At 36.1% G+C, this 27638-nt stretch overlaps 1 protein-coding gene across 19 annotated transcripts in view; it reads left to right on the forward strand.

The window, feature by feature from the left end:
• The window catches only part of LOC140138118 (CUGBP Elav-like family member 2), a 229497-nt gene that overhangs the window by 33654 nt on the left and 168205 nt on the right, over positions 1 to 27638 (forward strand). For all 19 annotated transcript variants that reach the window (XM_072160020.1, XM_072160040.1, XM_072160019.1 and 16 more), the window contains exon 2: positions 12984 to 13165. The gene's annotated coding sequence lies outside the window, so the exon portion shown is untranslated. The remainder of the gene's footprint in view (positions 1 to 12983; positions 13166 to 27638) is intronic.

The following is a 27638-nucleotide window of genomic DNA, read 5'->3' on the forward strand; positions in this document are numbered from 1 at the left end:
AATTCTTGAGGATCGGCGTGCTCGAATATTGTGATTCCTATAAAGTCAATCACCGAGTACTCCATTGAAACCAGGAATCCTCAAGTTTTGCGATGCCTGTTGTCGTCATCTTTGGAATTACAACCCGAAGCTTACTGTCAGTGACCTATCTAGTATTGCACCAAATTGAACCGTATTTTAATTTTTAAATTAAACCAAGGTCATAGGTTATTAAGCTCAGCACTCAAGAATTGCATAATGTATCGTTCACATGGCAGTAGAAACTTGGGGAAACTGTGATATCCTCTAAATTTCTTGGGATAAATTTGGGGCAAACTTAGGGATTGGAATCTTCGAGACTGTTCACACAGCGGATTTCCCCAAGTTTTTAATTGAGAACCGTGTTGCTTAAGCAAAAAGTCCTCGGTGTGGACATGCGTAGTGTTTATGTGAAGGCAGTGATGCATAGACTCTCAGACAATATCATGGAATGACTGTAAGCAAGCTAGGTTTGATTGATCAGTGTGCAGTATTGGCCATTTCCCTTACCATTGGTCTTGATTGTACTCCATTATGTAGGCAATATTATCTCCATTAGATGTACAAACAATGCCAATTGAAGTAGAGCTAAAAGCACTCATATATTAGTTAACAACTTAATTGAAAGTAACAGAAAATATGTGGGTCTGATTCTGTGAACATAAATGGAGTCCTCAGCATGGAGTTGACATAGTTTGAATTGCAGAAGAAACAAAATATATGCGAGTACATGTAGTATTACTTAAAAATTCTACTCATGAGTAATTTTCCTTGTTTTGTTTTATGAAAAAAAATGGAAGGTAATTAAAAGAATAAATATATTCAACTGATTGAAATGGAAAGATCAAAGGGCATACATTGATGAAATAAAGTATGGTGGCAAGAGAAACAGGATATGTGGAAGAATTTTTGTACATGTTTGCAATTTACTCCGCAATTAGTTTGTAATTGGTAGAATTATAACTGTTAGTGTTAAATTGTTTTATTCATAATGTTTAAAGAGAATTTGTAGCTTAATTGATGTAAATGCTGTCCTCGTTTAGATACTCTGACTTTATATTTTTATTTAGACCCTACAGGTATTTTGGTAAGCGTCATGTGATGAAGAAAAACAATATTTTGATGACATTTAGAAAAATAAAACTACATTGTAAATCGAATGTGAGAATATGATGATTGCTGTACAATATAAAGACTATGGGAGAAATTGCATCGGAATCCCTGAGTTTCCACCTCTGGTAAAAATGAAAGTTAATAGCATGCAAATATTTCACACTTCATGATATTATCCGTCAAAATATGAAGGTACGACACTCAAAATAAGCAAAATATGATCAGCCTAGCCAAGATATTGATCAGGCTCTCAATATGCTGGATAGGAATCCGAATTCTGCTGGAAAATGTTATATTCTTAAGCACCAGTTCAGCGCACTTTGCAAGTTACAGTTGGGGCAGACAAACAACATTTTGCTTTTATTGAGAGATGTTAATATTAAGTAATCCATTTATGAATTTGACCCGGAGATGAACCGATAATCCTTAAGTTGAATCATTTATATAAGCAAATTCTTTTGGCTGAGTTTCAATGTGCTCCTTTTAACACCTTAGGATATCCTGATATTTATACAGAGTATTTATACGGAGTATTTATACGGAGTATTATAGTGGCATGACCGTTTAAAATCCATCTCAAAATTTAGCATTATGTAGATGGGTTAAAATCCCACTCGCAAATATTATCGTAAATGCTTCAAATTTAGTTTAGATTTTGGAAATCATTCTGAAATCTCATGAGAGACGGAGAAAGAAAGTAATTTTCGGTTATTCCATCATGTAATTTTACACAAAATTAGGGTTTGGATTAGGATTAATTAGGCTTACACAAAATAATTACATGAAGGATAGACCAGATTTTCTTCATTTTTTAACGTCTTCTTGAAGAAAAAAAAAGCAGAGTGTGTCTATAGTCGGTGCTTTTGTTGTAATCCTGAAAATGAATTTACGAGAAAGCATCCCGTCATTTTGATTTAAATGTAACAAAAAAAAAGTCATGATATGCTCGCTTCAAAAATCGGCCATAATTTTTGCACATTTTGCAGGTTCCACATTTTAGTTGAAACTCGAACCGGACTCCCTAATTCCAATCATGTGTCAGTTGAAATGTGGCACTATTATTGGCTCGCTACTGTGGTTTTTTACAGGAAATATTTTACAAACCTGATAGGGATCATATTATACTAGGTATGTGTGACTGTGCATAATGTGCTTGTCCAGGGTGATAAGATTCAAAATCTATGCCTTTCTGGGGAGTGATTGTCATCATTGTATTATGGAAAAAGTGCAGCACCATATTTGAAGGAAGTTATTTGAAATCGATGGTTCGTTGACGATTTCCCATTATTGCCCTACTTCATAGATACAGTACAATGCTTGATGACAGTCTCATTAGTTGAAAGTACGAAAAGGCTTTAAACCCATACTCTGTAACGTTTCAAAAGTGAAAAATTATTGTCTTCTAAGATATTTCCCACTTGTATAAAACCTGAATAATTTTTAGAAAATTAGGTTTAACTTGAATAGAAGTGAGATGGCTGATTTTCCCTCGATAGCTGCATCATTTGGTAGCGAAGGCGACATATATTTTAGTGCAAAATACCCTGAGACGAGATGCATTACCAGCTCTATTCAATTAGTCATTTTGTTTCCGTGATGAATTTCAGAGCAAAAAAATGATGCTTGAAAGTGCAATGACCCACTTTTCATTTGGTAAATTAAATGAAATATTCAATACTAAAGCTGGGGATAATGTGTGTATGGTATGTGTAGTCCTGTTCAAAAGTGTGGTGTTTGAGATGTATGGAAAAATGCTTGATGTAGGCAAGAACGGAAATTGATCACTTTAATATTTGAATGTGTTCAGCCAGAACATATCTAATATCTAAGACTAAGTTAATATCAAGAATGAGACGTAGAAAGGAGAAATTTGTAGCAAGTTGTAAAGGTCTGTGGGTTAATTTTGGTTATGTCTGCGACTCATTTAGGCTTTGGTTGGTCACAGTACTGTCCGCTCAATTTCAATAAGTAGTTTAATAAGTGTCATCGACATTTCCCATTCCAATTCATTGGGTAGGAAATCTGTGAAGTACAAAATGGTGAGTTCTCTAAATGGCATAGTAAATGGAGTATAATATTGCCTGCAGGTTTGTATAGTGCTTCCTAGTAGGTGCTGACAAATTGGATACTGTATTGAATGTGATAGGTGCCTGGGGAATAGGGCTAGATAATACTACACTCATACACCTATTGCTTGACATACATTGCATGCCCCATTGACATGGCCAAGTGTGTTGGGGGAAGTACATGCTTAAGGTCGCCATGAGGTCATGGGCAAAGTTTATTTTAGGTCACTGATGGATGAAGACTACAGGGTTATTCTATTGTGTTGGTTTAGTAAGGCGACTCAGGTGTGGTATGTGTATGTGTGGATTACGTTGTAGTGTTTCTGTATAGTTGTTGATAGGTTCCTATTCAAAAGTACATCTTCAGGGGCATTTTATAGGTGAGTTCAGGATAGTGTGAACAGACTGTAGAGAGGTAGCTTTGTGTTGACTTGACAATAATACAGGTTCAGTTTTGATAACATTTTGCAGAAATTGGATTACTTGTAGGTTCTCAAATGTTGCACCGTAGCAAGTCCCACAATAAGCGTTTTATTCTTACCAATTTGTTGTTTTCATTGTGGAAAGTTATAGGGACGAAAATGCGGCAGGTGTGCGGTTGCTGATGATCTTTGCCTGAACTTGCATGTTTGCCCACTATTTATTCTCTTGGATCTCTTGGTTGAATCTGCAGTCGCCTATGCAAAACTAATGAAGCACTATATGTGCATGGTAAGGTAATAGAGTTAGTTATTCTTTTATAGTAATTAATGATATGATGAGGGCCTCATTATCATGCCCTCACAAAAGATTCAAATTGTTTGGGTGACATTAACAGCAGGGAAGATTCAGCGTCAACATCATTTGTTGTGATAGAACGGAGTGATATCACTGAATTATTTATTTAACAAATGCAGAGGACATTACCCCTAGGTTTCTATTGTTATTGTTGTTATAGTAAAGAGTACAACAAATTGTACACTTGTTACCGCTTTTCCACTAACAATTAATTTCGGATTTCGCATGGCGTATCAACCCATGAAATAATTATTTGCAGTTAATTGGATGAATTGCGTAAAGAGAGTATGTTCTATTTCTGTTAATGAAAGAGGGAAACGCACAAGGAGAGATAGCTTATACTAAAACACTAATAACTGGTGATGAGGTTAAAATGCTATATTTTGAATTCAGCATGTGACTGTAAGGTTAAGGACAAAATGGTGGCGGTCATGTTTTTTCTGCTCTGTATGAACACAAAATAAAGCCAATTCATGACTTCTGATAGAAATTAATGTTAGTTAAATGTGGAAAGGTTACAGAGCCTATGGGGAGGGCAAAGTTGCTAAAACTTTTACAAAATCAGTTGGTGTTCATTATGTGCCACGCTAGGATCCACAACATGCTCATCTATCAGGGCACAGTTCTTTAACCCCAATACATTTGTACATTCATTCAATGACCTTTGAAAATTTGGGTACAAAAACTCATACTCTGCAACTTGAGGTCAAATTTTGCACTAGCATTATTTAATTGAGGTTATTGAACTATGCCACTGGGATGAGACCATAGCGGTTCATAGTGCCACCTTTCAAAATCATATTAATTTAATTTGCTACTACTTTTCATATTTCCAGCAATGGAATTGACTTTCCAAGACTCCAACTACCTGTGGAGCTTCTCTCCACGTAGCAGTTAATTGGATGTTTTGATCAGATACTGAATCGCAATTCTTTTCTTTTTTTCCATTTAACCGTTAAATTCTGAACAAATTTATTTCTTTGATCTGAACTTCAGACAGATTTTAATGAATTGTTTTAGTTGTAATTGGTCACAAATATACACAATTATTTGATGCACCGCATAAGTGAAATGCATAGAAGTAAAAAAACTTGACACATAAGTTTGTGTTGTTTTGAATGAATTTCCTATTGCAGAAAATATGGTGCCCATGTGTAGAAAGATATGAATAGGAAGAAACTATTTTACCAATAATTTTCCATTTCTTATATTTAATTTTTTGTTTAGTGTAATGCAAACATTCAACTGCAGTGACTTCCCTGAGCACTGTAAATCATATTTTTACATGAATTTCACCAATTTTGTGACTTGGCAAATATTTGTAAAAAAGGTTTTGAAAGTGTTCCACAGTGAAAATTTGTTGTGTCATAGTTGATGTATGGTGCACAATACCAGACAGACAGATATGGCAGAACTGAGGAAATATTTAGAGAAATAATGCCCTTTTTATAGCATAATTTGCCCTTGATTTGTTTGACTACCTGTGTTTGCAGGAGTATTGTATAAGAGAACACAACATTGAAGTGCATTATACTTGGATCACCTGTGTGCACAAGGTGAAGTGTTTTCCAAGGCAAAGGGTTCACTGTGTTCATGTACATGACTGTTCCCATCCATTAGTCATGTAAAATTATATAAATGGTGATTGAACCAGGTAAATTTAGCATGCTTTGGTAATCACATTCTTAGCGACTCTCTGAAGTGTAATAATAATAATATAAATAAAAACAGAATTGAAAAAAGTAGTTAATTCCTAGGCAGATAATCAGATTTATTATACTTATTTATTATTCCCACACTCAGATAGTGCATGTTTCTCTTCATTTCCAGTGCATTTTTTTTAATGAAACACGTCACCTCCCAATTGGGAGCCCCCCCCCACCGGATTTCAGCACATCACATCAAAACTCCCATTTTGCACCCCATTCCTTTTTTAAAGGAATTTTTATTTTATGAAGATGAAAATGTCCTTGCACATTGTGAAATTCCTTTGGAAGGTTTAAGTTCAGAGTCTAGGTCATAATTAGAAAGAACTTTAAATAATGCATGTGGATAGTGTTTTTCAATTATTTAATTAATTGATTGTGATTGATTGATTAGTTGATTGATTGATTGATTGATTGAAAAAAAGGCTGTAAAAAGAAACCCAGTGCATAGGACTACATGTATGCACTAGGATGGTTTTCATATATGTTTGCGAGACAAACCTTTTTTGTGCCTTTGTAATAATTATTCTGATAAATGCAGATCCATTGCCAAGGACAGAGGTATAAAGGTTTGACTCTTCTTTAGTCTTTGGAAGCGGTCAGTGCAGCGTTAATTTGTTCTGGGCCACTTGTCCGATTGAATAGTGATGAGATAACAAGCCTGCCCCTGCTGGTTATTCTTGCTGGTGAATACAATCTGACAAGTTGTTGCTTTGTATTTCGCTTTCACTGTTTGCTTGTCTTAAATAAACAGTGCATAAGCAATAATAAGATTGTGTTTAGCCATGCTGTAGTGTTGTAGCAAGCTTTATGTGCGTTCAGTTTGTGGATATTTCCGGTGTGGATACACGTCCGGTTGGGTTAGCGAGTAGTGCGTTGTGTGCCATCTGTGTGAGGCGAGGTTTTTAAGAGTCAAGTGCTCAGCTTTAGGTAGTTACAGAAGTAAGTAAATACTGAAAAACAACTTTTTCAAGTGACATTTAATTTCACACAGACAAACCAAATTCACTGTTGTGCTGAATGTTCGGGATTTCTATTTCATACATGCATGTGAATTACAGCTGTATTGTTATGTTCAGAGCAGAGCTTGATTTGTGAACAATGAAATTGCAGTTAAGTTGGTTCCAGGAATAAGTACTTGCCGCATGTGTTATGTGCGGTTTGCTGTTAGGCGAATATTATCATCAAGGTGACTTTAGAAATGAAGGAATTTGTTACTTTTTGAAATTAATCTAATACTGCTTGGTAGGAACGTAAATATTGTCTGTTGATTAATCAGTTATTTAGAGTTTTTTATTTAGACCAAAAGAAAATTCTAATCTATCTTGCATTTTATTCTTTTCTACTGACAGTTTCACAGTTTTGCTACAAAGTGTCTGTCTTTCTTAAAAGAGTTGATGATGTTATTGATCCATCTGCTTGGAGCAGGAATCTTGACCGGATGGTATTGTTTCACCAGAAGTAAACCAATAACATGGTTTTGAGAGGAGACAACACCATGAACAGAGACGAACAGACATTCTTTCAAAGCCATATCTTTGATCCTCTGCTCAAGACTTGTGTTGGAGACGGGAGTACTTCCGGTAAAACAATAATATCTGGTCAAGATTCATGCTCCAAGCAAATGGATCAATAACATAATCAATGCTTTGAGAAAGCCAGAAGGTTTCTGGCGAGACGGTCAGCAGAAAAACAGTTGGTTTTTTTGGCTTGACAAAAAGCTCTAAATAACTAAAGGATGGTCCTGTTAAATGTGGTTTATTTGTGCAATTTAACACTTTTGATTGAAAACTTGAAGGGTTGCACATCATTTTTGTAGGACCATTAAGTCTGTGAAATTTTATGGTTAACCCCTGAGCACTACCTGCCGATCTAACATTGCCTCTGATTGGTCAATTACATTATATCTTCACTTTATCACCAATCAGAATGGAGCTTTGCAAATAATTCACCCCAATTTTTTTGTTTTGCGTGGTGAAATTAATTTAACAATATTGCTGATTGGTCCAATTGATAATGAAAACTTCTTTTTGGCCAATGGGCAGGTAGTTCTCATAGGGTTAATGTTGTTTTGGCTTGCAACTTCAATTCTCTGAACTGCTGAAAAACTAGGCATTCACATTACTATTAATTAATGTGATGAGAAAGTAGTAGTGAGATTTTCTGTAAGCTACCTACAAGCTGTAGATGAGCTGGTTGCATTATGTATGCAATATGCAGTTGTACACAAGTAACGATGCCATACTTAACAAAAATGTCACACTCTAGACCTTCAACATTGCATGGTCCAATACTTTGTACATACTACTTAGTGCATACTAATGAACATGCCATTCAACACTTAATGAGGAATTTATATTGAGGCGTAGTGTGTGCAGATTGCTGCTTCTCTAGTGTGTACCATGTGGTAGTATAAATGAACTGTAGAATGAGCAGCATTTGTCTCAAAATATGAACGGGGAAATAGATGTGCATCCTTATATGGATGGGGTTATCATCAGTGTTTTAGCCAAAATAGATTAAGTTTACAAGTGTAATATTGTAAGACTGTCTCCTGGACTGTCTCAGTTCCTTCAGATCATATCGAGGGTTCAGAACCAGAAAGCCGTAACTCACTATGGCCAGTTCTCACAAAATGAGCATAAAATTGGCTCCTTGCTTTGGTCTTCAAAAATCAATATTTCCTCCACAATGTCTTTGTGTTTTATTAAATTTTGTCATGATCAATGGACTAAATCTTCTATAGGCTAGTGTCATGACGACTTTATGCTCATTTTATGGGAGCACATGATTGTGAGTTGAGGCTTTCTAGCTCTCAACCCTCGATATAGTCCTGGCACATATGCGAGGAGAGCCTCGATCTGGCAGCATGCGTGAATGGGAATTGAACCAGTCATGTAATATTGCATAAAGTAATGTAATACTTCCTTTCATGTCTATTGCCAGTTCGAGGCTCTCCCGGCATATAGCAGAACCGTGCAATAGGCTATGTCACTGCCTCAACATTGTAAAAATAGGATAGTGTATTGGAATATAGAAGACTTCTTTTAAAGATGGCAATTGGAAAATGGGATATTGATGAAATGTTCACTAGTATAAGAATAAACAATGTCAGATTATGTAGATTGAATTTGAACACCTTTGGGATACTTTGTAAGTGTATTGTCAAGGTCAGAATTTTGGTGAGAATCCGAGAATCGATTCTCGCAAAGATTCTTGTGAACAGATTTGTGTGAATCAAAGTGGATTCTTGCAAACTTTTGTAGTTTACACAGAAGTTGATTTGTAAGAATAGTATGATTCCCGCAAATTTAGTCTGCAAGAATCAAGATTGATTCTCGTACTGTGAAAAAATTCTGACCCTGGATTGCTATGAATACTACTTTTAATCCATAAAGATGATGACCCCCACATCTTACAATATTTCCAGTAGGATGGACTGTATGTTGTGTGAATTGGGAACAACGCAGCACTGATTTCATCAAATCAAATAGTTTGACTGCTCAGTGCCAGAAGTCTGTAAGTGCAATAGCTGCCCTGTGAACATTTGACAATTTGAACACAGTATATGGTACTCAACTACACATGGCAGCTATTGCAGTTACCCACTTCTGGCACTGAGCAGTCCAGTTGTGATGTTGAACTTCAGCATTTTCGATATCAAATATTGACTTTCGTCTGGGAATATGTCAACCAGAAAATGAGTGCTTAATGATACAGATCTATTAAACCTTTGCTGGGTGGGAATATTCTTGAGTCATGACCATATCAATGGTCATTATCTCCATGAGTTGTCTCATCACAGTGGCTCAGTTCATTAGTCGCCATTTAATAATCATAGCTCAAAGTTTGACCTTAAGTTGTGGAGTATGAGATTTTGTACACAAAATATTCAAAAGTCATTCACATGAATATGTATTCATATGAGGGCTAAAGAACTATGCTGCTGACAGATGAGCTTGTTGTAGATGTCAGAGTATGGGTGGGACACCTCATGACTGTGTCATTGAGATTGACTGACATCTTGGTGGTATGATCGCTATATCCTGTAAGGTTTCCTAAACCTGTCAAAAATCTCCCATCAAATCTTGAGCATACATTGTGCAGGCAAGGCTATTCTGTCTGAGATTCATTGGTTTGTGGTGTCTGTGATACTGTTATATTTGCCCGAATTTTGTCCAACTCTGTGACAATTTGTTTGCAATAAACTTTCCTGTTTGGCTGTTTGGCCAGGGCAGAGGGGGACCTCTTTATGTGATGCTTTAGATTTGTGTGAAAATTGCAACACAAACCCGGAGATAAATTGTAGACTATATAGAAAGATTCTTCAGTCTGTGGATAAATGATATATTGAGGAGAGGTGCAAAATGTCTTAACAGTTGTTGTATTTTGTGAAACGACCTTGACAGAGCTTTGCAGTGACAAAGTTGTATTCAATAAGTCTGATCTTAGCCAGCAACCTGCCTTCCCTTCATTTAATGCTGACTTTGGTCTGAAAAAAGGGCAAGGATGGGCTTCATGACGCACCCTGTCCATTATGAGACTGTCCATATGCATATATATTTTGTAATCATAATAAATTTGAGTGGTACGTTTGTATTGTAGAGTTTGTTCCATATCATCTAGGATTACATATAGGGTAAAAAGTTTCTTTAGAGGGGCCCATTTTGAATTACACTAAAGTCTGCTAGAGTACAAATGCAAATGTATGCTAAAGAATGTGTCCAAAATTATTCATGGGCAAGGCAAAGGCATGAGGCTTTTCTTTGGTGTTGTGGTTATTTTGTCCCCAGCATTTAATGTAGTCCTATTTGCTTTGGTTAATCTTGTATTTTTTTATGATGGCCACTCCAAGTTGCTGTGAATGTAAAGGGATTGGGTAATTACAGATATCTGCTATAAAGTGGAGAGATGATCAATCCCTTTGCATCACTAGTATTTACTATATTGCAGTCAGTCGGTGGGCGTCTGAAAACATGAAATGCAGCAAAAGGCTGTAATATCATGAGTTGGTAATGCAATGCCACATACGGTTCAGGTGAGAGCCATTGAAGCTAGCTACTAAGATTGTGAAGTGCCTGTAAAGTGGCAATAGTCACATCAGTGTTAATTCTACAAATTTGAGCAATCTTTAAAAGAGAAAAGATATATTCAAAAATCACTTGAAAATGATTCTTGTTTCAAGAGATTTGAAATTGTAACTTTTAATGAAACTTTGAGTTTGGAAATGTATACTGATTAAATTGTTTTTAGTCTGAACAAGCAAAAGTAGCAAAACTAAAATGGTGTCTGAATTCAAAAATACTAGCAGACGACGGTCGGTTGTGCTTTAATCTTTATTTTTTAGGGAAGATGGCACTATCATATCTTGGTGTCATATTAGTAGGGCAGGTGTCAGCCAATTTCATGAAACACCTGCATACTATGGAAATTTGTAGCAGACTCTTTGATCTAAAAGCTACTTCTATGGAAGTATCAGTGGCGCAAGGTGATTAATAGTTGTCATATTTAGGGCATATATGTGTCACTAGCAACTTGCACTAGGATCCACAACATGCTCATCTATCAGGGCACAGTTCTTTAACCCCAATAAATCTGTACATTCATTGAACAACTTTTGAAAATTTTGGTATTAAAACTCATACTCCGCAACTTGAGGTCAAATTTTTCACTATGATTGTATTGAGGTTATTGAACTATGCCATTGGGATGAGGCCATTGTGGTCCATAGTGTAGGCAACAAGAATCATCCCAACCGGCGGCCTCTGATGTGATGTTGCAGATGATGGTGTTGTCTCTGCACAAAGTATACTTAGCACAGGGAGATGATACAATTTGCTGGCAGCGAGAGCCAGAGTGTAAATGCACTTAAGTATTATGTCCACGTTGTAAATTGAGTTTAAATTTCATTGCGATTGGTCAAGAGATGCATGCAATCTTCGGTGTGGCAAGGTCGTTGTGTATTGGCCAACTAAGGTGCCCAACAGGAGATACGGTCACTGACAAAGTGATAGGAGGAACAATGTTTGGATAGTTGCATTACTACTATTGAATGCAGCCAGAATGGAATCGCTTAGCGACATTTGTATGATATTTTAAACAAAATGGATGTCGCTGAAGTACAAAATTATTTGCCTTAAATGCAATTGAACTTGAACTTGTATCAAAATGATTACGACCTTTGAAAATGTTTGTTTGACTTACAGCGTGTTTATACTGAGCACCTCGCATTACCGCGAATTCACCTTCACCCGCATTTCAATCCTCTCGCATTCACTGGGTCGCTTTACTGCGCTGTTAATGCAGGGTAACAATTCACTACCCACATATTTAGTAGGGAAGGCGGAAGTCCAGCAAATAGTTTTTGTGACCTTTCAAGGTCAAATTTTGAATGCTCACACTGTATTGTGATAGGCTAACTTCCGTGTCACCCGCAAAATCGCCACCCGTATTGTTTCTACTGCTAACGTTACACAGATAACCACTATTAACCACCTCAATAGGTGGTTGACGGATTCACTCGCATTACGCAAGCATTAACCTTCACCCGATCTGTTTCTGCTGGGGCAAGTTACGCGTATTCCTCGTGATCACCCGAATTCACTCGAATTAACCCGCAACCGTCTGCTCAGTAGAAACACGCTGCATGTGACCTAATTGAAATTATTAGAATAAGCAAGACATTTATCACACAGTGCTATTGTTTTAGTCCTAAGGTTGATTACATAATATAGTTAAATATTGGCACTTCTAAATTTCCAACTTTGCAGCTTAAAGTGCCAATATTTTGGATATATACAACTGATTAAAAAATGAAAAAGGAACCTTTTTACATTGGGAATTAACAAATTTATCAAATTTATAGAGCATTATTCACTTTTTACCCCTTTCAACTATTGTCCATGGATCCTTTCATTTGCCCATCTTCAAAACCTTGTATTGTTGGAGACATCTTATCGAATACTAAGGTCATGTTTACCATGGAGACTCTTTTCTGAGTGATACGAATACACCCTGTCTCCTCTACATGTACAAGAAAACCCTTGAGTGTGTGTTCATGGGGTTTGTTTAATGATTTCAATAAGAAATAGTCTCCCCAAAAACAAAATTTGTCTGTGTGAAAACATTTAAGAGCTCTGACTGCAGCTTCAAGAATTAGGAATTTTTGTTTGGTTATTGTATATTAAACTACCTTGCCAGTAATAACTTCAAATTGATTGACGTTTTAGAGGCAGGCAAAAATTATATGTTATATCACATGTAGTAAAAACAAACTTTATTTGATTTTTATTTTATATTATAGAACATCAACCAATCTGCTTCCAGGATAAGACTAGGCCTCATCAGGATAGATCTAGAGTTGTTTGCAGGCCTGTGATACGATTCCATCACTCAAGACGGGATTGGATGAGAACACGCATGCAAAAATTATTCCGCCAGAATTGAGGTCGCAAGGGAAAATCACATCGTAATTGTGATTATTTGGTAAGTGGGTATTTATAACTCGTGGAACCATGGAGTTTGAGCATGCGATACAAATTTGCTCCGGCCTGGTTCTTTGCCCAATTAAGCCAAAACATGTTGAACAGTGCTTTGGTTATCACCAATCAGACTTATTACGTATGTATCTGTCACTAATATAAGACCAAATTTAACATAATGCAAACCCTGCAGAATTCTCTAACTTTTAGTGGTATATTGGATCTTGCACATCAAATGTTAAGCAAGACATTTACTCACTTTATAATTTAATGTTTGAAATAGGAAAAAAAGTGGTTTCTAATATATTTACAGAAACAGAACGAACTCCATGGCAGTGTTGTGTGCAATGTGAAGGGACCTACTACTGGATGTGACCTAGCTAGAGCATTCAAAATTGTCCATGACATTTTTTGCTCATATGAAGTGACTGCTTTCTTTCCATTGTGTCAGCTCACTTTATAGAAATCACTCTCCTTCTATACATTAGTAACAAAGCTTCAACATTATTGTAATTAAATGTAAATTTTGAAGGTTACTGCCATTTGATTTTATACATGTTTTTCCAAAGCGAAGTGCTCTAGATTGTGTTAGGAATGCTGAAAATGTAAAAGAAATTTAATTTTCCAGGCGCCATTGGTTAGCAGTAAGAGAGAAGGGCTTTTGCAAATGTTGTCATCATTTGTAATATTCAGGGTAGAAATGTGTGCAGATATTGAAATGAAACTGATTTGGTTGTGCCCAGTTGAATTTGAGCCTTGCAATTTCATCAAATCACTATGTCCATCATGTTTTCCTCAAATGGGGAGACTTGTATTATAATGTTATTGCTGTGAAATATCTTTTTAACTGCAGCAAATTTTGAGAGTGCTTAATTCACAACATTAACTGGGGGCAAAAAAATTTACACACAAAGTGACTTTATCTTCATCTTGTTTCTTCCTTTCTACCTTGAACTTTTCTTCCCCTTTGCCAAAAAGCAGCAAAGGCATTAAAGTTAAGAAACCTCTTCTTTCCCTTCATTGAGGCCTACACTAAACCTACCCCTCCTGGAGGCTTATAAAGGCTACAGCACAAAGCGATTGTAAGTGCAGGTATCCCAGGTTATCCGATCTGAGCACATGTACAGGAAAATGTTTCAAGCATTCATGGCTTGCTATCCCTGGTTTTGTCTTCCTTCCCCGAGGAGAGGGGTCCATGGTTCGAAACTGGACCGAAGAAAACAGTTTTTCTCTTCATCTTCCTTCCTTCTTTCCTTTCCTTTTGCCAAAAAGCAGAATTACGGGATTAGGGTTAAATAATGTGGATTTGGACAGTGACTTGAAAGTTGAACAGAAATTTTGAAAAATTTCAAGGAATTTTATTTCAGACTTTTGAATCAGGTGAAATTTGAGGAAATGGAAAGAACAGGTCTGTAATTTGTATGTCCAGCACCTCCTGGGAGATTGTTTTGATAGCCCAAGACAGCAGTTGGCTGATGGTGAATTTAGAAGCAGTAACTGTAAAGGTGACAATTTTGGCACTATGTTTATTTTCATGCTTTGGCACATATATATTCCCTTCAATGTTTATAGGTTAATAAAAGGAAGCTTAGAATCACAAATTTAAAAACAATTGATACAGATTAAAAATTGCAAAGCGGAAAAAATTAATGGCTCTAAAATATTCACATTGGCACAGAATACCTTGTAAATGTCTTCATGGTAATAATGTACTTGCCTTCTCCTAATTAATGTGTGATGTAAGTGGATGCCAGTCTTATAATTAGCACCATCATACATTGCAAATGTTGATGAACCAAGCATTAGGTATGATGCTATGCCCTGGGCCATGCAGGTTTTTTTCATAGGGTATTTATTAAAGGCAAATTTTCTAATGAAAAAATCTGTATGTGTAAGCTTAAAAATAGGTGAAACAACTCACTACCATTTTTTTCTTGTTTAAGTTCTATTTTTATCTTGATAGTTTCAAATCCAAAATGGCGACGGCCTTGTTTAACATATCGATACATATGAAACATTATCACTACAAATTTGCCATGAAGTGGATGGAAGTTGAAGTATACAACAGGTTTTGCGATTATGCACATTCAGTAAATGCCAGTTTTAAGCTTACTCTAAGCTACTCACACATGTCACATGATATGGCATTGATATTTTTGCATTTTGGCAACTTTTTTAGGAGGGGGAGGGAGAGAAAGGGGAACTATTACATCCCATAGACAATATGATAGTAGTACCCAGTCCCTACATGTCCCATTGCATTCTGAGTAGGTCAGTGAACCATGGTCAGTGAACCAGACCTTTGGGTATGATGTGTTTGTGCCAGATTTAGGTGCTTGTCTGTCTGTCAGTCAGTCAGTCAGTACTTTGCCATAAGAAGAGGGTATTCAACTCTGTAAAACTATCACATCATATCTTGTTTCATAACGGCACATTCACAATTTGTCATGAGTAGTGCAATTGGCTCCTCGTTCTTTTCTTCTCCGATAAATGTCAATGTATGTGAAGGACAGTGTTTGTCCAACTATCACTCTATCTTTTCTTCATTATTTTTGTCCCTTCTTCTTTCCCCAACATGCCTTCATAGAGACTTAGTAATGAATGATAGGAAACATTGATCGGACGGAGGCAAATATTGTTCATAACTGTATAGGAATTTTTGAGGTATTATAACCGTAAATCAAAGAAGCGCTGAGAATATATCTAGGTTATAATTTACAAAGAATCTACTTAGTACTTGAGGTAGTGGGATGCACAAAAAACAAATATTTCCCTTAAGATGGCTGAGAAATGAAATTCATTCTTAGACCGGGAATTGAACCCGAGACCTAGTCCTGTTTATTAAGCAGACTCTCTTCTCACTAAGATACTAAGGCTTGATCATGCATGTTGCTAGAGAAGCGGCAAAAATATTTGAATCAGGCCTCTAATATTAGAGCTTCAATATCATCAAGCGTTTCAGTACCATCAATCCTTAATAGTTCAGTGGTTGAGTGTCCACTTAATAAATAAGATGTCCCTGGTTCAATTCCCAGTCGAGGAATGAAACTTATAATGTTTTGCAGATTTCCTTTTACAAATTAAGCGGACTGCTAGCCATCCAGTGCGTATTACTTTGCACAAGGTCCTATGCACACGTTTGATGTTGTGCGCTCTCGTACGTGAGGTTTAAAGCTTAAAAAGGATCAAAAGCTTTTGGAGTGATAAACTTGTGTGCTAAATCAAAAAATATTATTCATCATCAAGAAAATAAAGCATTAAAACCTAAACTGCTAATTCTATTTCTCCATCTTAACCTGGAAATTCCCCAAACCCTGAACAGGAGACCGTCTACCTGAGGCATCTAAAAATGACACACGTACGTGTCGTCTGCTTTTGCAGATGATACGATATCCACAAAGGGACAACCAATGGACCTGAAGTATCACCCTTATACAAAGCATCCCTTGGCATACCACGTTTTGTTTTTATAGACAAAACTTACTGATTGGGTTCAGGACGAATAACCAGATCTAGTGTTATTTCTGAACTCTCCAATATTGGAAATGTTCCATAGATGATGATGATGAAGCGCATGTATTTTGGCAAAATTAATTTTGGTAACGCATCGGCTGTTGTGTCCGCCAGTCAAAATCTGTATGCAGCCTCTTGTGTGTGCCTGTCAGTAAGTAGTTGTATGAATTCAAGGGAATAGGTGAAATTAAAAGATCTGGTGAATATTTGAAATTCAGCAGACAGTGCATGTGAACCTGAGATATGACAGTTTGTAAGACTATGTGCTGCAGGATATGTATCGGTATGATTCAGAGAACAAATTGATGAAAATTGGGTTGCTTTATATTTGATTTCAATATTCAATGGCTGTGATTTGCTTCTAAGAGAACATGTGATAGGGTTGAGTGAAATGTATTGTATGCTGAATATATTCAATTTAGACTCTCCTTCGTAATTTATTTACAGAGTAAATACTTGTTTCTACAAACAATAATGGTAGATAGTTATAATGGCAGTTAAACAATAGAAAACAAAATAAGTTGCATTTTGATTAGGCTGTATGCCAGGATTGATTTGCATGACATTTAGTTTTATGCTTTTTCACATCATGTGCAAAGTGCGGTTACTTGTGAATATATGAATCTTGAATCTTGAAAATATGGAATATTTGATACAGAACTGGATATGGCAGACTCTACAAACAGGCATATATTATAGTCAGATAAATGGACAATAGTAATAGATGGGTGTCTCGCACCAAAGCAAGAACAATTATGTTGCATTAAATTACATTAATTTGGTATTCACAAACTTGATTTACAAGTTGCTGTCTCTCAGCAGAGATGCCAGTCTTCAAGAAATTTCCAGATTTAAGGAAATTTTGTTCTTTATGTTGTTTGATCAAGCAAAATCAGTCTGAAGTCGATCATATTCAATTTTCAGCTTCTTATAGGATAGTAACAAGCATTTACAAAGCTGCATTTTGCAGAAAATCTCATTGATATCGAACAACCAGTTCAAAAGATATGAACAAGAATTTCCAAAACAATAGGAAACAAAAGGAAATATTTCCTTTGTTGGGCTATATCTCAACATCAATACTTCTGACTTCCGACTGATTTTGCTTGATCACATCACATATGATCATGCACAAACGTATCGTCAAAGGTACAGCCTTATCAGGATGTTTTTGAAAAGACAGGATGTAGCATCACATTACCATTACTAAATCCCTAGTTTTAAAAAATGAAAGAAAATTTAAAAAAAACATGACACAAGTTTTCATGCATTTGCAGGGCTTCAGGAACTTTGCACAATTCTTCTCCGTAGTACATGTATAAAAATAGACAATGTGACTCTGGTTTAGGCATTGCAGATGTTATACAGACATTTAGCAGGAATGTGTTTCATGTTTTTCAGTTAATCCGTATGTTAAAAGCAGGTCCGTACGGTAGAAATGTTAGTCTTGAATTTCAGAGTCAGAGAGAGGAGAAGCTATAATTGGTTTTTCAGTAGGCCAGAAATATCCCCTTGAAGTACTTATCTAGTAAATTGCAGTTTGTGTGAATGAATAGGAAAAGGATTTACAGTGCCTCAAGATTTCATTAATTCTGTGGAGGATTCCGTTTGTGTCGCAGACAGAAACAGTGCTGAAAACAGTGCTGAATTGATTCCAATTCCAAGTTGGTGAGACATTTCAAGCATGTGGAAACTGAAGCAAAAAAACAACTTTGTAGAAATGTACTTTAAAAATTGACCAAATTATTTGAAGTAAATTTCATGTCATGAAAGCGCTTGGCAATCACCAGATTGATACAGCAGTGTTTACAAGATGGCAGGGCATCCAGTGGGGAGGTTCTGAACAATTTCTATCATTAAACGTGTGAATTCATTATACTCTCTCAAAGCCCCTGATGGTAACACTAGATAGAAGCCAGTCAATTTTCTCTTTTAACACTTTGCACGCGACGATAGAAAGGCCCTTAGGTAAACGTGCATTAAATCGCTGACTGGCTTAGGGATTGTGTCATCAGGATTATGATATGGGTCATCTTGTGTAAAGCTATACTAACCAACCACCTTTGGACTCACTACAGTTTTTATAAGAATATTTTTTTGGGTAATAAGATTTGGAAGTTAAAAATTTGTAATAATTGCGGTAAATATCGGTGGTAATTATTGGTGATACAGTTGTAGTGTTAATACAAGCATAGCAATAGAACAGGTTGTCTGTAAATGACATTGGGGAGATGGAAAGCTTAGAAATCAAAAACACACCTAGCAAATACGTATGCATAGACTGCCACAAAACAACGCCGTCATGCCCCTAGAGGTGGTACAACCTGCCGCCTACCTGCCTGACTCTAACCAAGCACATAGCGGGCCATGTCAGTGAGGCAGCAAGGTGTCCTGTGGATTTATCAGGCAGATTAACAAAGCTGTGAAAGTCATTTAGCTTATGAAATGGACTCACACCACCAGGCTCTGATTTTCATTTTCCTCTTGGTATGCACGAGGAGGTATCTCGCTAGTTACTTACGTCAATATTTTCTCTGTTTTTTTTATAATGTAGAACCTGCACCATCTGTGACTGTGTCTTTTTGATTCCTTGCAGAAGTGTGAATTGGTCAGACATATTGCCATGGATCAATTGGATAGAGTGGCATGCAAATTTAGTATGCATGCAGTTGTTATTTCATATTTTTGACTTTATTACAAAATATCATATAGATCACTCCTCATTGTTATAAATAAAGACTTCCCTTATAAACCTAAACCTTAACATTTTGTTAACTGTATTTTATATTTGTGCCAACTTAAACTGGCGATAAAAGAGCAAGGAGTGCTTATAATGTCAGCACCAGGTGAGGATTAAGTGATTCCACTTTTGATCATCATGAAAAAGAGAGAAAATAAGAACATTGTTGAATCTCATTAATGTGCGCTTTGCTGCAATTTCAACTTAACGAGATGGAAATTTAACTTGAGACTCTTGAGAAGATCTAGCAAGATGGGAGTGAAATATATATGCATATTTATTCCCCCAAATACTGATTTTATCTTCGCAGAAGACACATTTCCCCTCATCTCAGAGGGCACATTTCCTTTAACTAATAGTGCTTTTCAAATTATCGTAAGTCCTCTGGGAACTCAATATCATACCCAAGCAATCAGGTTTCCACTTGATATGATATTTTGTGGGTTGTTCAACTTTGCCCATAAGGCTCAAAACCATATGTTCAGACTAAAAATAAAATTCTCAGAAGAAAAGTGTATTTAACTGAAGGCAAGCTATATTCCGCAGTCCTTTGTTTCAGTTGATGAAGACTTGTACAGCCCAAATCCCTTTTCTCAAAATAATTTTGTCATTTTTAAAAACATTAAAAGACTAATTTTATAGTAGTTTTGGCTAGTCACTCTATATTCAGCACTAACTACGAACAAAATTGATTCCAATATTTGAACATTGTTTGGGAAAAAACTAATAAAACAAAGAACAATAATAGAAATAATAATTGAGAATAGGCAAAAGTATTACTCTCAGTTGTGCTTTATTGTATTAGTAGCAATTATTTGTTGTAGGAAATTGTTGGAAACATGTTTGCTAAAAATAAAAAAGCATGTCGGAATTTCCGTATACGACCTAATTAATACCTCAGATTTTTTTTAACGGTGTAAAGGAAGTCAAAATTGGGAATTATTTACAGACATTTTTATACAGTACAGTATCTGAAGTCAAAATCATAATCCTTAGCCAGAAGGTTTAGATGGTTATTTTATTTAGACATTTGAACTGATTTAGTTGTATAGGCGCATTGACAAGTGGGGCTTAGAGAGCTGCCACTAGAAAAATTTCTTAGTTTTTCAGTTGACAGATTTTTGACACACCCATAAAGATTGGTGTTTGTAATTTGTAAGCTCAAAAAGCTTGTTGAATGTTGATGGCTACACTGGGATGTTTAATTTGGAAACATTTTTCTTGACCTACAGCATGAATATTAATTTTTCAATAATGATGAAGCATTTTTTACTGCATGTTTGAACAATTTTCTTGTGATCAGCATTTGTTGCATTCTCTCCTTTGGATTAAATTTTGGGCTGAAATTGCTTATTTTTCAACATGACATTACATGTATTCTCAGTCCATTGACATATGAATTAATTTAATTAAAACGATGGTAATAATAATAATTAAAAAAACACCACCTAGACGCACAATAGACACATCACAACTAGAAAATTTGTCGAAAAGTTTTAATAGTAATCAATGCTTTGAACCCAGAATTGACCAGATTTGTTTTTGAACCCTGAGAAACTGATCACCAATTCATTTTATTCCATACCTTAACATCAATGGTGTTACATTGCTTTGCTTAAAGAGGCATTTCCTGATCTTCAGCCTCATCCCCCTCCCACTTTTCAGTTGAAATACAGTTGAGTTATATACCAGAATCCTTTGGCTACCTAAATGTTATGTGCAAAATCTTTCTTGCCGATTCAGTCATTTGGCAAAAATATTGTTAACAGAGCAACATTATAACATAGTGACCTATGGAGCAATGTAACACACATAATCATGCATAACTCGCGAACGCAAAATCAAAATAAACACATATTTTGGGAATAAGCTTGTTAGTGGATATCTACTGAAACAAACCATAACAAGAGAATGCTAGAATCACAAAATACTCCTTTAAGTGTGCTATAATGTAAATTAAGTGATAACTTCTAAAGGGTCAGTACTGGCAGCATAAATCTTAATGATGCATATTGTTGAGTATTTTCAACTGTTTACTATTTAATATATACAGCACTAGCAAACAAAGCAGATTTATGATGCAGCCCCTAAGACTTCCCTTCGCCATATTCGTCATGAATTTTACATCATAAGATTGGAGAGAGTAGATAAGATAGGAAGAGCAGTGATAACAGCCTGAAGAAATGATATAGGACCAGTGGTATGAGAAACAAATAATACCAGTAATAGATAGTATATATTATGGCTGCTACCTGTTCAAATTTTGACATTCTATGTCAAAGGGTTGAAAAATAAGTAGTTGTATGAGAGAGGATGATTCATTGACAGTACTAGTACGTTGTATGCAGTTCACACCTTTTCCTCCTTCAAAGGGGTTGCCTAATTCAAGACCTTGTCTGGTTTGAAACATGTGTGAAATTGGAAGTAGCTTAACTGCATCAACTGGCATGAAGAAAATTTCTCTCTTTTGGTAAGTTTATTCATGGAGGTTGAATTTCTGATGATATTCTACTGAAAAAGGAGAACGTTGCAACTACATACAAATATTTCATTTCGGTTTAATGTGAAATGATTTGAATTGGGTAGGGACTTGGGGTATAGCCAAAAACTTAAGTGCAAAAAATAAGAAATATTCATCGAACTGTACCAAGTCCATTTCAGTTCACATGAGAGATTCAGTTGACTATTAAATGGGGTGATGTTGTGAATTGGTGAATGAGAAAGTGCCATTGGGTTGCAGGGCCACATAGTAAGGTTGAATATTTTGAGTTGGCTATCAAGAAATTGGTGTCCAAAATCAGGGTCCATATTCATTCGATGTTTGTTAAACACTAAACAGATACAAGAAATTGCTCAAATATTGTGAGGCCATGGCCCCGGACTTGATGGTTTGCTCTGGAAGTTTCAAAATGGCAGCAATATATGCAAAAATTGCCAAGTGAATATTTCTGCAAGTATGGTATATGATATGCTGCAGCATGTTATCTTGTGGTTTTTGAGTATGCCCAATGTTATATTCTTGACAGTGGATCGGAGTGCATGGCTTCAGCATGTGAAAGTGTATATGTGTGATGTCAACTGATCAGATGTGCATAGATGGATAGAGATCGGAGCAAAGATTACGCTAATAAGAGTGTCATGTTGTGTTATTGTGACATGGATTGAAAATAATGGAGGACAGGCTATTATATCATCATCATAGCTGTATAGGCCATGATGTATGTTAACCTATTAGGGAAAACAAGTTTGGAACATGTTACATTTAATTTGCAATTCTAATATGGAGGACTGGGTCAATTATGTTGTAAATAACTTCAAGAGAAAATCAAGTTGTCTTCAAGTACCCTATTCAACCTAAATAGTGCCAAAGGTGCTTTGTAAATGATTTTTTTAGGTGCTTTATGAAAGTCAGCATACACATTTTCTGGTTTCCAATTCATATTAACATTGCATCATAGGAAACTAGTTCAGAGGATTCACAGGTCAAACATGTCAGAACCCAGGACAGTTTTTCTGTGATTTCATTAAAAAAAATTTTGTAGTCTATGTAATGCAACAAAAAGAACAAACGGGAGCTCTTGACTGAATAAATGATGTACTCTGTCGTTTTCAAAATCCTAGATTTTGTTACAACTACAGCACTTGAAGCCTTGATTTTTGTAATAAAAATCAGAATTTTTAAAAACATAGAGGGTGGCATCCTCAGCCAATGTTACAGTATGGTTTAGATATGGAGTGTAAATTTATGCAAGGGGAAATGATATTGAAAACAATTTGAAGTAGCATCGGTTTTTTGTGCTGCAAAATTATGCATTTAAAAAAAAGAAGGTGGTTTATGTGACAAAGATAACTTTTGTCATGAACAAGCAACTTTTTGTCCCCGGGGAAGGAATACAATAACATCCATTGCATTCGAATATTTTCAAATGTCATCGTCATTGCACCAATGATAGATTATTATACTTTTATGTAAAAACCTGGTAATATTAGTATTGCAAAAATCCTACCAATTCAGATTTTGTACAGATCTTATAAAAATGCAAGATTTGTAAGAACTCGTTGATTATTCCCAACGAAATGAAAATCTGTTTTAAATTGACAAATCTAGAAATCATTAATCAAGTGCAGTTGTAATGTTTTCACGCTATTGGTTATTTTCACAAACCAAGCACCATGCTTTCAAAATACTTTTAGTGTTTTTGCTTAACAGTGAAAAAATAAAAGCAAAACATGTTGAGACCAGATTTTTTCAGATATTTTAATTGGTGCATTCCAGCAATCAACTACCTATTACAAGAGCACATAATTTTACAGTGTTCCCATGACGAGCCTGATTTTCAAATAATGGAGCTTGAAGCAATTGAATTTTGCTGAATATCATGTGAAATTAAAGTGCATACTAAAAATAGTTGTCACAAAATTAGAACCAAATCAGATCCAGCACCAAAAACTAATCAAAAACTTGGCATTAATTTGATAGTTGTAGCTCTAATATCGCATTTAAGTATGATACATAGGGATTGATTAATAAATAATGCTGGCAGCATGGGTAATTTATTGCTAATGGGTCTAGGCATCCCATGTAATCTAACATCCGCCATTGCCGTCAACAACAACTTTAAATCTCAATCATGGCTCGCATTGATCAGATTTAAATGCTTCCTATCATCAGTGAAGCTTGGGAATGAATCTGTGAGCTCTTAGCGAGATGGACTATGAAGATGCTCGTTAGGAACGGGGCAAGCTGAAAGGTGGATGTAAAGTAATGCATTGTTTGCGTGTGCGTAGGTAAATGTCTGCAACAGAGAGCAAAGACTTCACATAACAGTGGATACTCAGCAACTGTGGACATCATTGATTCCTTTCCCTGACCAGTGTATCACAGACAATGTACAAGACCAGGCCTCGAAATAAGCCAGAACTTCTGAGGGCCATTTGGGCCCTTGATAATTTTGCGGGCCATTTGGGCCCGCCGGATGTGTCTTTTGTGGGCCCTCACTGATTTTCGGGGGCCGAGGGCCCTTGGGCTCCCCTTATTTCGAGCCCTGTACAAGACCATGTTTCCTTTGCCTGGATAGGATCAGGTGTCTTGTTGGATTGTAAGGCTTCAAGTTGGCCATGGTTTGGTGCCAAGTTTCAGGTGTACAAAGTCCTCATTTAGATAGGTCCTCAGTTGGAATATCACAATGCAATGTACAAGACCATGTTTCCTTTGTCTGGATAGGATCAGGTGTCTTGTTGGATTGTAAGGCTTCAAGTTGGCCATGGTTTGGTGCCAAGTTTCAGGTGTACACAGTCCTCATTTAGATAGGTCCTCAGTTGGAATATCACAATGCAATGTACAAGACCATGTTTCCTTTGTCTGGATAGGATCAGGTGTCTTGTTGGATTGTAAGGCTTCAAGTTGGCCATGGTTGGGTGCCAAGTTTCAGGTGTACAAAGTCCTCATTTAGATAGGTCCTCAGTTAGAATATCTTAGGTCCTCGTTTGTGAGTCTTTTACAAGTATGTTCGTGTTGATGGGATTGTGCATAAGATGTATCAAATACGTCCCTGTTTCTGATATGTAAGCACTTATTAGAATTGTAGGCACAAACCATGGATGTCCACACTTTGCTGACCTGATCAGGTAACCCTACATACCCTTCAAAATTCATTGAAAAACATGTTTTAATTATTCCATATACTAAGTATAGTATAAAGTCAAAATTCATTGAAAAACATGTTTTAATTATTCCATGTACCAAGTATAACGTCTTGAATTTGTCAAAGTGTTTTTGGATATATATCAGTTTCAAGTTCAAGTGATAAAAGAATTAGATTTGATCGCTATCTATCTGTCCTAGGTTTGTTTATGAAATGGAAGGGGATTTAACTTGAATGTGAAGGTCCACGGTCCATACACAGATTCTGCTCTGCTTGGTTGTGTTTTTGTATTAATTTAGGTGCTCAAATGTGAGTCAGATTGTTTGTAGATGCTCTTATTACTGAACAAATGTGAAATTTTGATAATGGCACCTTTGGCAATAATATTGTCCCTTGCTTCAGATTATTGTCACTGGATAATACAGCACCAGGCACAAAAAATATTTTTGTGTGCTAAAAAATAGAAAACAAATCAAATGTGAGTTGAGACAGTCAGACATGGTGAATGTTGACAAAAACATTGGCTTCCATCGCTGTAGTTAAGTGGATTTAAGAATGGCGAAAAGCATCCGATTTCATCGGTGTGGATTTACTCTGATTTCAGGTAAAAAATTGGCTTATGGCGTATATAGCGCATATTCCGCTTAATATGAAATGCCATGGCATGTAATGCAGGCAAGGCTTTTTATGACATCATCCATTGCTGATTTGAAGTTGAGCAGAGCAAGAAGTAATCAGCATTAGTAGAGAGAGAAAAGAGATTGTGACAATTTATAAACGGGGTGTGCAAAATGTGAGGGATTCCACACGGCAAGATGTAGAAAGATGATATGTGAATAAAACAGAACAACACACAAGTGTCTATGAAGCATTGAAGATAGACATGGAGGAAACTAGGGTTTTATAAAATAAGAAGATTTTTTATAAAAAAGGAAATGAAGCATAATCCTCCCAGCTTTATGATATTTGTAATAAATTTTTATTGATGAACAAAGATTTTAAGAAAGATACATATTTGCCATATGTTTCCAATCAGAAAATTGGTGAAGGATTGTGTTTTAGCCCAGCTAGCAGCGATGTAACTCAAGTCGCTGGAAGGCAACATATGTAGATTGTGCCCTTGTTGCCACGGTATAAATTGGAAATTAAATTTTTAAAAGGAATTGTTTGCAGTGTGATGAATAATGCAGTGGATTTAGGTTGAATTGAACAGCTGACGATTTGGGGCTGTACTCTATGGCAATGGAGAAAATTACTTGGAGATAAACTAAAGAGGGTAGCTCCAAGGAACTTATTGACAGTAAATTTTTCATTTATTGTGACGTAGACCGATGATGGGACTCCAAAGATTGCTAGACTTTTTTACAGTTAGCATTGTAGATCTTAGACTGTGTTGCAGGTAGATTTGGTCTGTATTCTTGAGTGGAGAGTAATACTATTAGATCTGGATTCGTAGCCAATCAGAAGAAAATACCCTGTTTGCACAAAAGAAAAGTTGTAATTTGATTTCAACTTATTCACCATCAAATGCAGTCAAATTCAATGGCAATTCTAGTGTGAACAGGTACAGTCATACCTAAGAGTGTGACTTCCATCAAATGTTGCTCATGAGTATCATTAATTGTAATTGAATGCAACTTTGTAAGTCAGTTGAATGGAATAACAGTTTGCATACATGTGTGTTCACTGAATAAACATTACGAGTCAACTTGCTCTATATTGACTTCATTTTACCATGAACTAAACAGTAAACACCCACAGACTTGAATTAATTTATGCTAATAATCCCATTTCTTATTGAATTTGAGGAGCAAATCGATTCGCTACTTTCTCCTAGAGTAAACTGGGTCCAATTTCTTACTTCTTTGATAACCACAAATTCACCAGGTGATATAAAATTTTCTTCTGGGAAGGTCATGAAAATGAGTCTCAACTTCGGCAGCTGCTATATGGCAGCCTAGGTGTGCTTGCCCTGAAAACAGAATCGTACACTCTTTTAAAGTGAGATTCCAATTGTCTTGTGTAGGTAAACTTGTCACCATCACGTAAATTAATCTAGACTCTTTTGCAGTCAGACTCTATCCGTAAGGAAATGTTAACACTCTTGCACAGGTAATCAGGGCATATAACAAAGTAAACTCTAGCCTCTTGCGCAGACTTTGCCCTGTACTTGAGGCAATGTGTCATTACATAATACTACATCAACCCCATCTCCTCACCTTAGCATAGTCTTTCACACATGAATGCTGACACACCTACACCCTGTGTGGCTGCAAGCTATCATGTGTGTAATGCACCTGATAAACAATGTTCACGTATGGGTACGTTTTAATTTCATGTTTTATTTAAGGGCAATTTCACCGCCCCAAAAGATGTGATAGCATATGGGTAACAAAATATACAGCGTTCTCGAGGGCTTACTATGAACACAACTGCTTATGGAAATATGCGACTTTGGGGATGTTTTTTTTCATGCAATAATTTTTTTCTTAACATATGCAATGCTGAATTCATTGGGATAATTAATGAGGGGAACAATCGGTAGTGCATAATCCAGAATGCTAATTTTCTGTTTTCAT

The sequence above is a fragment of the Amphiura filiformis genome, chromosome 17 (genome assembly GCF_039555335.1).
Source record: "Amphiura filiformis chromosome 17, Afil_fr2py, whole genome shotgun sequence".
NCBI classification, from domain to species: Eukaryota; Metazoa; Echinodermata; class Ophiuroidea; order Amphilepidida; family Amphiuridae; genus Amphiura; species Amphiura filiformis.